Genomic DNA, 11,000 nt, shown 5'->3' with positions numbered 1-11,000 from the left:
CATCATAAATTTTCCGAATAACTCTAGATATGACACACTAATAACATTAGTGTTTGATTTAATTTTTAATGTGATATCAACACCTAGATTCTACTTCATCTTTTTTAAATAATTGAACAATAGGTTTTCTATTCAACCAAAATAAATAATAATACAAAACCAAAGTTAAAACTAACGCTAACCCCAATTGATTAAAAATTTATTTTGAGTGCCAACCCATACATTGATTTAGGTTTAAAAAAATTGTCTATAACCTAATTTTTATTCTTTATATAATCCTATAAAAGTTCAATTATACATACATGCATACATACATATATATAAATATATATATAGACACACACACATATATTAAAGAGAGAGATATAGTATATTGAAAGATAGAGGGAAAAATAAACTAAACTAAACTCTAACCACAAAATAATCTTAAATACACCAAAATGTTAAACCTTTCATTATTTCATTACATAATAATCCTAAAAAAAAGTGCTCCCTATTAGTTATTAAATGTTGACCCAAATTGAATCATAACCTTAAACCTAATAATAAATTATAATGAATCCCAATCATAATAATAAATCAACTTTAAATCATATTCTTAAGACTCAACTTATTTTAACCCTAACTATTCTTTTAAAATGAAAGCTAACACTGACCCCAATTGATTAAAAAACCATTTTGAGTGCTAACCCCTATATTCAATTGGTTAAAATTTTTAGTCTAAAACATATTTTTTATTCTTTATATAATCCTATACAAGTTCATACATATATAATATGTATAGAGAAAGATGAGATATATCAAGGCTTTAATTTACAGAAAGAAATACTCATATTAATAAACTAAAGCCTTGATATCTCTCGGACATTTATGATTTTTTTTAAAGAAATAAATATTTAATATTATTTACTTTTCATTTAAAAATAATATAATATGATGAATATAACATTATCTAAACTTAAATTTAATAGTTTTAAAATTCTTAATATAGTATCATTAATATGATACTACACCTAAACTATCACTAATTTATATTTACATTATATTGATTAAGTATTAGAGTTTAAAAGAATTACTAGAATATTGAGAGAGAAAATAATAATCTATATTTATTTTATATTTATAAAATAAAAAGCATTCCAGACTTGTGGCACACCATACCTATCAAATGAAGGTTATAAATATAAACCCAAAAAGGAAAATGTAATGAAGCTCAGCATCAAGAGTGTGTCACTAAAAACATCCGTGTCAGGAATCCACTGTTATTTCCATACGGCGGTTGGAGAGGTTTCAGTAATGTCTACACCAACCGTCATCTTCCATGTGGAAGTTCCTGCCATCTAAGTTATGATTGCATCAATACCACGAAGCTTCCTTATTTTGAATGCTGGTGAAGTTAGTTTGTTTTTGTTGAAAGCATTGGGCAATGGATGGCCTCTTCTCATATTAATGGTGTGGGCATTGCAATCTTTTAGATGATAATTGAATAAAGTACAAAATGAGCTTCTATTATCAGCTTCAAGCAGCTTCCTCCCACCTTCCTCAGCCTATTCTGAGCCACTTAAACATTCGGTACCCAATAAACTTTTTCCATTGAATATTATTTAATAGTAGAGAGACTGATAGAGGACTACCAGGGCTTAGTGTAGTTGATAGTAGTGGAGAAGGATAGTTCTCAAGTTTCCTGAATAGGATAAGCATATTTCTTGAGGAGGATATCAAAAATGTCTTCCATATTGCATGTTGATGACTCTATCATTGAGGATAATTGGTATTATAGTTGTCTCTTCAGTCCTAAGAAAAACACTATTACTGAAGCTGTTTTCAGTGAGAGTCTATCTGATAATGGCAATGCTAGGATATATCATGACATTGCTCATGATGAAAAACCCAAACATCCCATTGCAGAGAGTAAGAAAATATTGAAAGAAGAAAGTGGAAATGGTAGCAGTCCATGTTTTGAGTCAAGAGATTCCAGTTCAGCTAAAATTTCTATGGAAGATGCAAAAGAGGAGGCTGAATGTTTTGCAAGTATGTTTAGAGCATTGGATGAAGATGGCGATGGAAGAGTTAGTTCAGATGAGATAGTGAGTTTTTTGGAGAGATGCCGAAGGAGGAGGTAATATTGGCTGTGAGATCATTATCTACATTTGGTGATGAGTTTCTCACTACCATGGAGTTCGGTGATTTTTATAGAGCAATATTTTCAAATGAGGAAGAAGTTGATATTGGGAAGGATGAGGAGAAGGCAATATATGAGGCGTTTAATGTGTTTGATCAGAATGGAGATGGGTTTATCAGTGCAATGGAGTTGGCTGATGTTCTATGTAAATTAGGGTTTGTGGAGGGGAAGATTATAAGTTGCTGTGAGAGAATGATTGAGAATGTAAATTATAATGGAGATGAGTTTGTGGATACTAATGAGTTGAGGCATTTAATTACCAGAACTTCTGCTGCTTTTCATCCCTATCTTCAATGTGTTGCTGCAGTCTAATGGCAGAGTAATGTTATCATGTTAAAAACTAAATGAATCGTAACTGTCTCCATATGTTTTTCTGTGGTACAATGAATCTTATGGCTACTATGGTATAAATGATAGTGTAGTAATAAATTCACTGCAGTGACAGAAAACAATGTCATTCCGTACTTGTGTCACAAGCGAGCAACTCTGTCACTTTCCACTTTTGAATGTACCACTTTCTTATTTGTTCTCCCACTATTGGCGTTACATGAAATTTGAAAATCTTCTTCAAATAATAGGAATAACCACTAGGATTTATTTGCTAAATTAAAACACGCTGATAACAGAAATAACCAATATATTTAGAAGTATTATAGAATTTTATCTATGGTTTATCTTCAGTTAAATGACTAGAATATCCTTACATTTTCATGTTACCTATGAAGCATTTGAAGATACTGTAAACACCAGATTTTAACTTTACAACAATCTTAGCTTAACAAGAAGAGGAACATAAGAAATTCATTTTTATAACTAAATAATCATAACAATGATGTAGAGATCTTAATTATTAATAATAAGACATGCAAATTTTAGAAAACTATTATTCTTCTAACTGATTTCAAATCTGCCATTACATATATGCGTCTCAACTTATATAGAGAAATAACAGTCTAATAAATAATACTTGATATAAGATAGGAACTCTAGTTACTTGATGCATCTACTTAAATTTTAAGTTCTATTTTGTGTATTTTTGGTGAACCTTTAGATATGTGGAGTGCAAAGTGGTTCAAAAGTACCATTTCAAAATACTCTCCCAATACCCACTATGTTCTGCATCAATAGTAGCTCACTCAAAAGTGTCATACTTGTGGCTAAATGTCTCATTAGTCATTATGAAATGTCTTAAAATAGACCAATCACCAACCAAAAAAGATAAAAAATGATCCACTTCTAGTACATGTGTGATATGCTATTAGTAATGTGTTCTTATTTTTTGAACTGTAATTGATTGATATCTGTAAAAAAAAATAATAAGAATTATAATAATATAATAGATAATATTCCTCTACAAAATTAATAATAGAATAGATAATATTCCTCTACAAATTTTAGAACAAAATATGATGCAATTCCACTAAATGCTGAAGGATATTCATCCAGAATTTTTAAAACTAAATAAAAAAATCAAATATTGAAAAGTAGATATGAAATACAATTGAGTACTATCTTGTCCAAACCATAGTGGTCCATACAAATATGGCATCACAAGTCATTTGTGGGGCTCAACTGCTATGCAGAGATGTAATAAGAGGCAGCGATTTCTCTCAAACTGTGACAAGGAGCCTTGAATTAATGAAACAAAAGGGCCTACAAGTTGGGCACTGAAAAGATAGATGACTTTATTTGGAGATCTGTATGATGGCAAAGACGACACGATCAAATGGTGTGTACAGCTCTGTACTTTAATAACATTTGATAGAAAACTACAATTGGAAAGGCAAAACAACCGGCCAAAGCTGCTAGCTACGTATAATAAACAATTTACTAAAGAATTGAACAGTCGTCCATAATACTGAAGATTGAAACATTTAATCACAAATTTGTGTACCACATTTCTACTATTTAAAAGCCATGGACTATTATCGCTTTCTGTCAAAACCTTAATGTTTGTTGACAATTCTATCCAGTCTTGGAAAAATTCGATGAGGATATAATGAAGGGAGAGGCTTTTGTGAGGTTGAGAATACTGAAGTGGAAGGAAGAGCTAATGATTATTTTTAAATTATTTTTTCTAAAATATGTTATATTTAAATAGATGACGAGTTAGTCAAAAGGGGTTAGTAATTTTGTTAATAGTTCATTCTAATATGTATTTGTGGTGGTGAGAGATCTTATTGGGAATATAGTGGCTACCCCAACACTAATTTGTGAATATAAATTATAGTTCAATATGTGATTTCTAAGCAAAGAAAGTAGTTTGAACAAGTATAATAGCAACTAGAATATGACTTAAAAATCATGTTAAAAATGAAATATACCCTACTAATGATTAGCTGGCCAAACAACATTATCATAATTCAGTTGAAAGAATACTCTACAAACAAATATAAAATTCTAAGTTCTGTCATAAATACTCTACATTAATAATAATAATTTATATAAATATATTAATTTAAATATGAATATTTGATAATTTATTAACATAAGAAATGTCTATATATACTTTATAATGAAATAAAAAAAATCATAATTAAAAAATAAAAAACATAAATATTAAATAGAACCAACCAACATACTCATGGTTTAGTGTAATACAAAAGTGGTAACCTACATGCTAATGTGAGGACCAGTGTAATACAAAAGTGGTAACCTACATGCTAACGTGACGACCAATGAACTTGAAACTCTAAATGAAATCATGTCTACATGGTGGTAGGAGACATAATTCTTGAGTCCACATTGCTAAATTAGGAATAATAAATAAGTAAACCAAAATCTGTGTGTTGATGAAATCAAAATGGGAACCCATGATCTAGTTAAATAAATATTTGTTTGGCCTGAAGTTTTCTAAAGTACGATTCTAAAATTTAACAGAATTAATTATATAAAATATATTCAATAGCATTTATTTGGTTTTTTTTTTTTCATCTTCAAGACTTGCAATGAAAAATACAAAAATATGTAAACATTATTTTTACTCTCTCAAAAATATAATAGAATTAAAACTCTTAATTTATAATGAATCACATCTTAAATTAAATCAAAGGTAGATGAAAGTACAAGTATATTTATATAATCTTTACTTTTTCTTCAAAGTTATCCCAAGTCCATGCTTAGAATGATATTTTTCTAAAATATGTTTCTAGTCAAGCTACTAAGTATTGTTATTTATATTCCCTCATTTTAATTATGTCTAGTAGATCTTAGAAATATAAGATGCATGTTAAAAAGTTTCTTTCATTTATTTTTATAAAATATTTTTCTATGATTTGATTGGATGAATCTATTTCACTTTCATATGGGTTGTATTTCATGAACTTTAAAATATACTTTTAAAAAAATATGTATATTTTATATTGAAATCATTTACAAATCTTGTGCTCATTCAAGCAAGAACATGAGACTTACAAGCTTATTCAAGCTTCTTTCGAGCAACCACGCTAGAATCAACAATTGGAAGACCAAGAGTCACAACTTAGAATCCACTTTTACAATTTGACAAATACAACTAATAAAAGACCAAGAGTACTAAGCCAATATGTCACACTTGTTTAAATTATATGATTTTGATAATGATGATATTTGACTCCATTTTTATTATGAAGAAACTATAATCCAAGTATTTTTAAAGGGGGGAACAAAGCAACTTCATTCTTTGGGGAATCATATCAAATATCATTAACATAATGATTGTGGGATATAAACAATTTTTTTAGTAGGTAATCGGTTGAAGCCTAGATTATTTACTAGCTATACATATATTATATGTTATATAATATATATGGAGAAAGCTGAAAGATATCAAAGATTTAATTTTTAAATGTGAAATGTGATAAAAGTAAATTAAAACCTTAATATATATAGACTTTATCTCTCTTTATATTATAAACATATAATATATGTATATCTAGTAGCTAGCATCAGAATGGGTTAGTCCCAAGAATTAAATTTTATATTTTATTAATGTTAAATAAAAATTACTCTTAATTAATATAATGAAACCTTTCTCCAAACTTAACTAAAAATTAAACATAACCCTAAACTAAACTCTATTGAATACAAATCTAACAAAACTAAAAAAATTTATAATATTAAACAAAAATAAAACCTAATTATAAAGAATATAAAGCCTAACTCTCTAAAAAAGGTATTGATATTAACATTAATACTAGACGAAATTCAATAAGAGTGCATAGCATTAAATACATTTGAAATCTAGCCCTAAACCCAATCGTACCATAATCATAAATTTAGTTCAACAAATTCCTACACAAAGTTAACATGAAACCATAATTGTAAATGAAAACAAAGTCTAACCCATTTCATAATTGAATATTAAGACAAAATATAAACTAAACCTAACCATCAAGGTGGACTAGGTGAATCCACAATAGTGGGTTACAACTTTTTGCCTAAATTGATGCCAAACTGTGAAAATTTTAGAAAACTTTCACTTTCAAATACAAACTGTCATTTAACAGTTAGGAATTTGAAGATTAAGTAAATTCAAGTTTTCAAAGATTTTCTATCTAGATTCTAATATTTATTTTTAATTGATTTTATTGAATACTTTTTCTCCCAAAAAAATTGGTATGTTATCAAAAACCTAATTTTGAAAGAGTGACTACTTTTGACACACATAACTCTTTTTCTAAAATAGATATCAATTTGATTCTTTTGAATTTAGTTTTCTAACATTAATCAAAGTTTAAAGTTGACATAACACTAATTAGGACATACATGGATTTTGACATATGTAATTTATTATATATTTAACCGATTTCAAAATTTCTTTTTTTGATTGAAAGGGGGAGACTGTAGCTATTTTTTATATATAAATATTCTCTTAGTTACTATTTTTCCATGAGTGTCCAATATAGAGGTTTATTTTTATAACAAACCTCTGTTCAATTCACATAAAAAAATGTATACCTAAAAAATTTAAAATGTCACAAATTCATAGTCATTCGAAAGCTCATATAGAGTACTTCTATCATGAAGAATGACATGTCTTCAGTGCTCCATCTATACTAGGTAATTGAGCCTAGAAGCCATGAAAACACTATAAATCTTCTAACATTTGGAGAAGACTTGTAATTAGCTTGTTTTGCTAAAAACTAAGTTTCTATCAAACCTATAAACATTAGTTTTGATAGAAACAAAATCTTAAAGTTTCTATCCAAACTAAAAAAACGGGTTATGTGTGTGGTTAACTGACCTTTAGGGTATTTTTTGTTTTTTTTTGTTTTTAATAAACATTGTCATATAAATAATATTTAGGTTTTTTTCACTTTCAACATTCAAATCCAATTAGATAATTTGTACTTCAATTGGGTGGGAGAAAATATTTTGCAACTTGTCTATTTTTAAAATTTGGAAGAAGAATTTGTGACATGGGCAATAAAGATAAAAGAGAAAGTAAATATGGACAAAGAAGAACTCATGAACAAGAAGATGAAAAATGTTGAAATTTTTTGGTAGGATACTATAGGAGGCAAGGTACAAATCTGCAACCTTTTTTCCAATATACATATTTAACATATAGTGTACTTGTAATTATATTCTAGACTTTTTGAATGCATATAGTTAGGATTAGGGTTTATCCAACTAGGAATATGATAAATATTAACTTAGGGTTACTATTAACTTAATATTAAGGGTTTATTGAATTATGAATATTTAGGATTTGGTTTTATTGAATTATGAATATTTAGAATTAGGTTTTATTAAATTATGAATATTTAGGATTAGGGTTTATTACTTTATGATTTTTAAATTATGAATATTTAGAAATAGGGTTCATTTTAATTATGGTCTTTTAAATTATGAATTTATTTAGGATGTAGTCAACTAGGACAACCTACTGAGGTTGGAGAAGGTTCATCCTAAGTTCAAACATGTATGTATGCACACATCTCTTGCACACACAATCTCTCTCTAGATTTCTAGGTATAGGGAAACTTTATATCTTTGATTTTTAACTTTAGAGACAAATCACCATAAAAGCTTGCTTTATTTTATTTTTTATGTCGTGCATGTGGAGTAGTAGATGATAAAAATGTTGGACATGACAAAAGTGAAGATGAAACAATGGATATCGAAGAGAGATCATCTAAAGGTTAGATAAAATTATATTTAATAGTTGACTTGTTATGTATATACACATATGTCCCCTAAAAAGAAGTTGTATAGTAAGTCTTTATTTTAATTTTTCTTGCATCTCGAGATCAAATAACAAATGAAAATGTTAACCTAGCTCAAAGATTGAAGAGAAAAAATAACCATAGAAAAATAGATCATTTAATTGAAATGGATGTGGAAAAATTGAGAGAATATGCTAGTTGACCTACACATACTATGAAAAGGAAATTGAATAAAATGTCTAAAGAAATAATTTCACAATTTGAGAATCTTGATACAATGGAGAAAACTTAACTATTATCAATTTCACTTCTTAAAGATGGATTAAAAGAGTCATTGAAACTATTGGGTATAGATACAAATATAAAAAAGAGGAAGAGTTCTGAACTACAAAAATATATTGTTGAAAGTGTTAAGGAAGGGTTACATTCCATTGCAAAAGAAACTAGATTTTTAGATAAATCTATTGTATGAAGAGTGATACTGACATCTATTTTAAATAAGAAATTATGGCAAAAAAGATGGATCTCTTCACTATCATCTCATATTGGGTGTAGTGAAAAGATGATATTACATTATCTGAAAAAGAGAATCAATTTGGATGATCATAGTACATCAGAAGAAAATTAGATGCTAATGTGTAGAGTTCCTCGATCTGATAGGATTGTGGAAACAATTAAGAACTTAGTTATACAATTTTGAATTGATAATACTTGTCCTTCACCAAATAGAAGAGATATCATCAAGAAGAGGATTGGGCCTAAGGAGTATCTTCAACACACAAAATATTGGTTGGATATCATGCAACATGAATTGTATCTCTCATTTTTAAATTTAAATCCAGACACAAAGATAAATAGATCTTTCAAAACATGTTGTTGTCAATATCATGTTGAATTTGATTTGTACTAGCAAGGGTTCTAAAAGATGATAGAAGAAAATGGTGGTTCTCAAAATTCTTTTCATAAATGACCAAGCCAATTCATAACATAAATCTTACGTGACAAACCAAATGATCATGCACTATGTGAAATAGATTGCATAAGAGGAACTTGTGAAACATTTGGTAACCTAAGTAAATTTCCTTTAAGAGATGAAGATACTGATATGACAAGGATGGTAAAATTTAAAAGATATAAGTACATTAAATTAGAAACAAAAGTTGCACCAATACATTAGGCCCCCATTTTCGACCAAAATTTATGACCAAAGGCCTATTTGGGTTGTTAAATTCATTTTTTTTGAAAAAATGGGCCCGATATGGTCGAAATTTTGACCATGGTTAAATTGGTTGTTGAAATTTTGACCTTTAGAACATAAGATGTGATAATAAAAAAGGTCACAGCAATGTTAATTTTGTTTTGGCATGCGCAGTGACTGCAGTGGGTGGGAGTTTGGTGCAGGGTCAATAGGGTTTGAGGAACAAGATTTTACAGCTGGCATTTTACATCAACAAGTGTTGCTTTTTCCTTCTCTCTTTCCTTCCGAATGTTTGCCATCTCTTCTTTTCTGATTTCTCATTTTTTGCAACATTGTCAACTAGTTTTCTAATCTTCTTATTCCTTGCTTTCTTTGTGAGCTCTAATATAACCATTACATACTTCTCTTCACATGTTCCAAACCTTTATGCCTTTGGATCAATAGGGCTCTTTAAAATTTCCTCAACATATTGATTTGTAATACCAAGGATGATCTCATATCCCATTGGTTGTATCCCCATTTCTCTCTATTTAACTACTTCAGTACAACACTAGTTAGTTTCCACCTTGAAGAAAATAGAATTTGCATATCTCTCAACAATCTCTCTAGGAATTCTTTCTCTTTTGTATTCTCTTCTAGAGCATCTAAAACTATCTTGAAAGTAGAATATCATTTTGATCTTATATGGAGACCGATAAAATTGTGATATCTCATATGCTGCTGATACATTCTTTTTCCCAATAACACCAGGACTGAAGTTCATCAAGTAGATAAATATGTGCACAATCAAAGAACCATACTTGAATGTATTTGATCTTTTCTTCATGATCTTATTAAGTTTTCCAAAAACTTAGTTCTCAAAATCTCACAAATATTGAACATATGTCTTCTTTCAACATTTGCTAAGCTATGTGAATAATAGTTGTTGAAATAAAATTAAGGCTCCTACTGTAGTATACCTTGTAACCGAGAATCACAGAGGAAAGTTTGTCATCTAGTTGAGTGATATCATTGATTGTCATTACTCTCCAGCCCATCTTGGCTTAGTAAGCTATTCTGCAATCTTTTTTTTGGTAGGTTTCAGATTAGGGGCTCACTAATGGTACTAAATCCAGTGACTTCTTGAATTATCTCCTTTGAGATCTTGATTGGCTGATCACCAATCCAAATAAAATGATGATGAATTCTACTTTTGGTTCTTTGAACTCCATAGAATCTTTAAATTTCTTGTGAATATCCAAACTACCAATTTCTCCAATTTGTAATGGATGTAGGCATGAATGTCCTTAACATGCATCCATAAGGTTGCATATGCAAAAATGCATCTTCATGGTCATCTTCTATCAATTTAAAATTGGTACAATTTGAATTCAAACCTAGGTTTCTCCAAATCACTAGTAATCTATAGTGTATCTAGAGTTATATTGAAGATAGATGTGATTTTCTGTATTGACTACCTTTTCAACTCTGC

The 11,000-nt window shown here is 28.8% G+C and overlaps 1 pseudogene; it reads left to right on the top strand.

The window, feature by feature from the left end:
- Positions 1–1,724: 1,724 nt before the first annotated feature.
- Positions 1,725–2,494, top strand: LOC149550115 (calmodulin-like protein 3; annotated as a pseudogene).
- The last annotated feature ends 8,506 nt before the right edge of the window (positions 2,495–11,000 follow it).

Source organism: Cupressus sempervirens, chromosome 7 (assembly GCF_028749045.1).
Source record: "Cupressus sempervirens isolate cs-2001-9-10 chromosome 7, ASM2874904v1, whole genome shotgun sequence".
In the NCBI taxonomy this organism is placed as follows: domain Eukaryota; kingdom Viridiplantae; phylum Streptophyta; class Pinopsida; order Cupressales; family Cupressaceae; genus Cupressus; species Cupressus sempervirens.
This window is presented reverse-complemented; position numbering and strand designations above follow the sequence as displayed.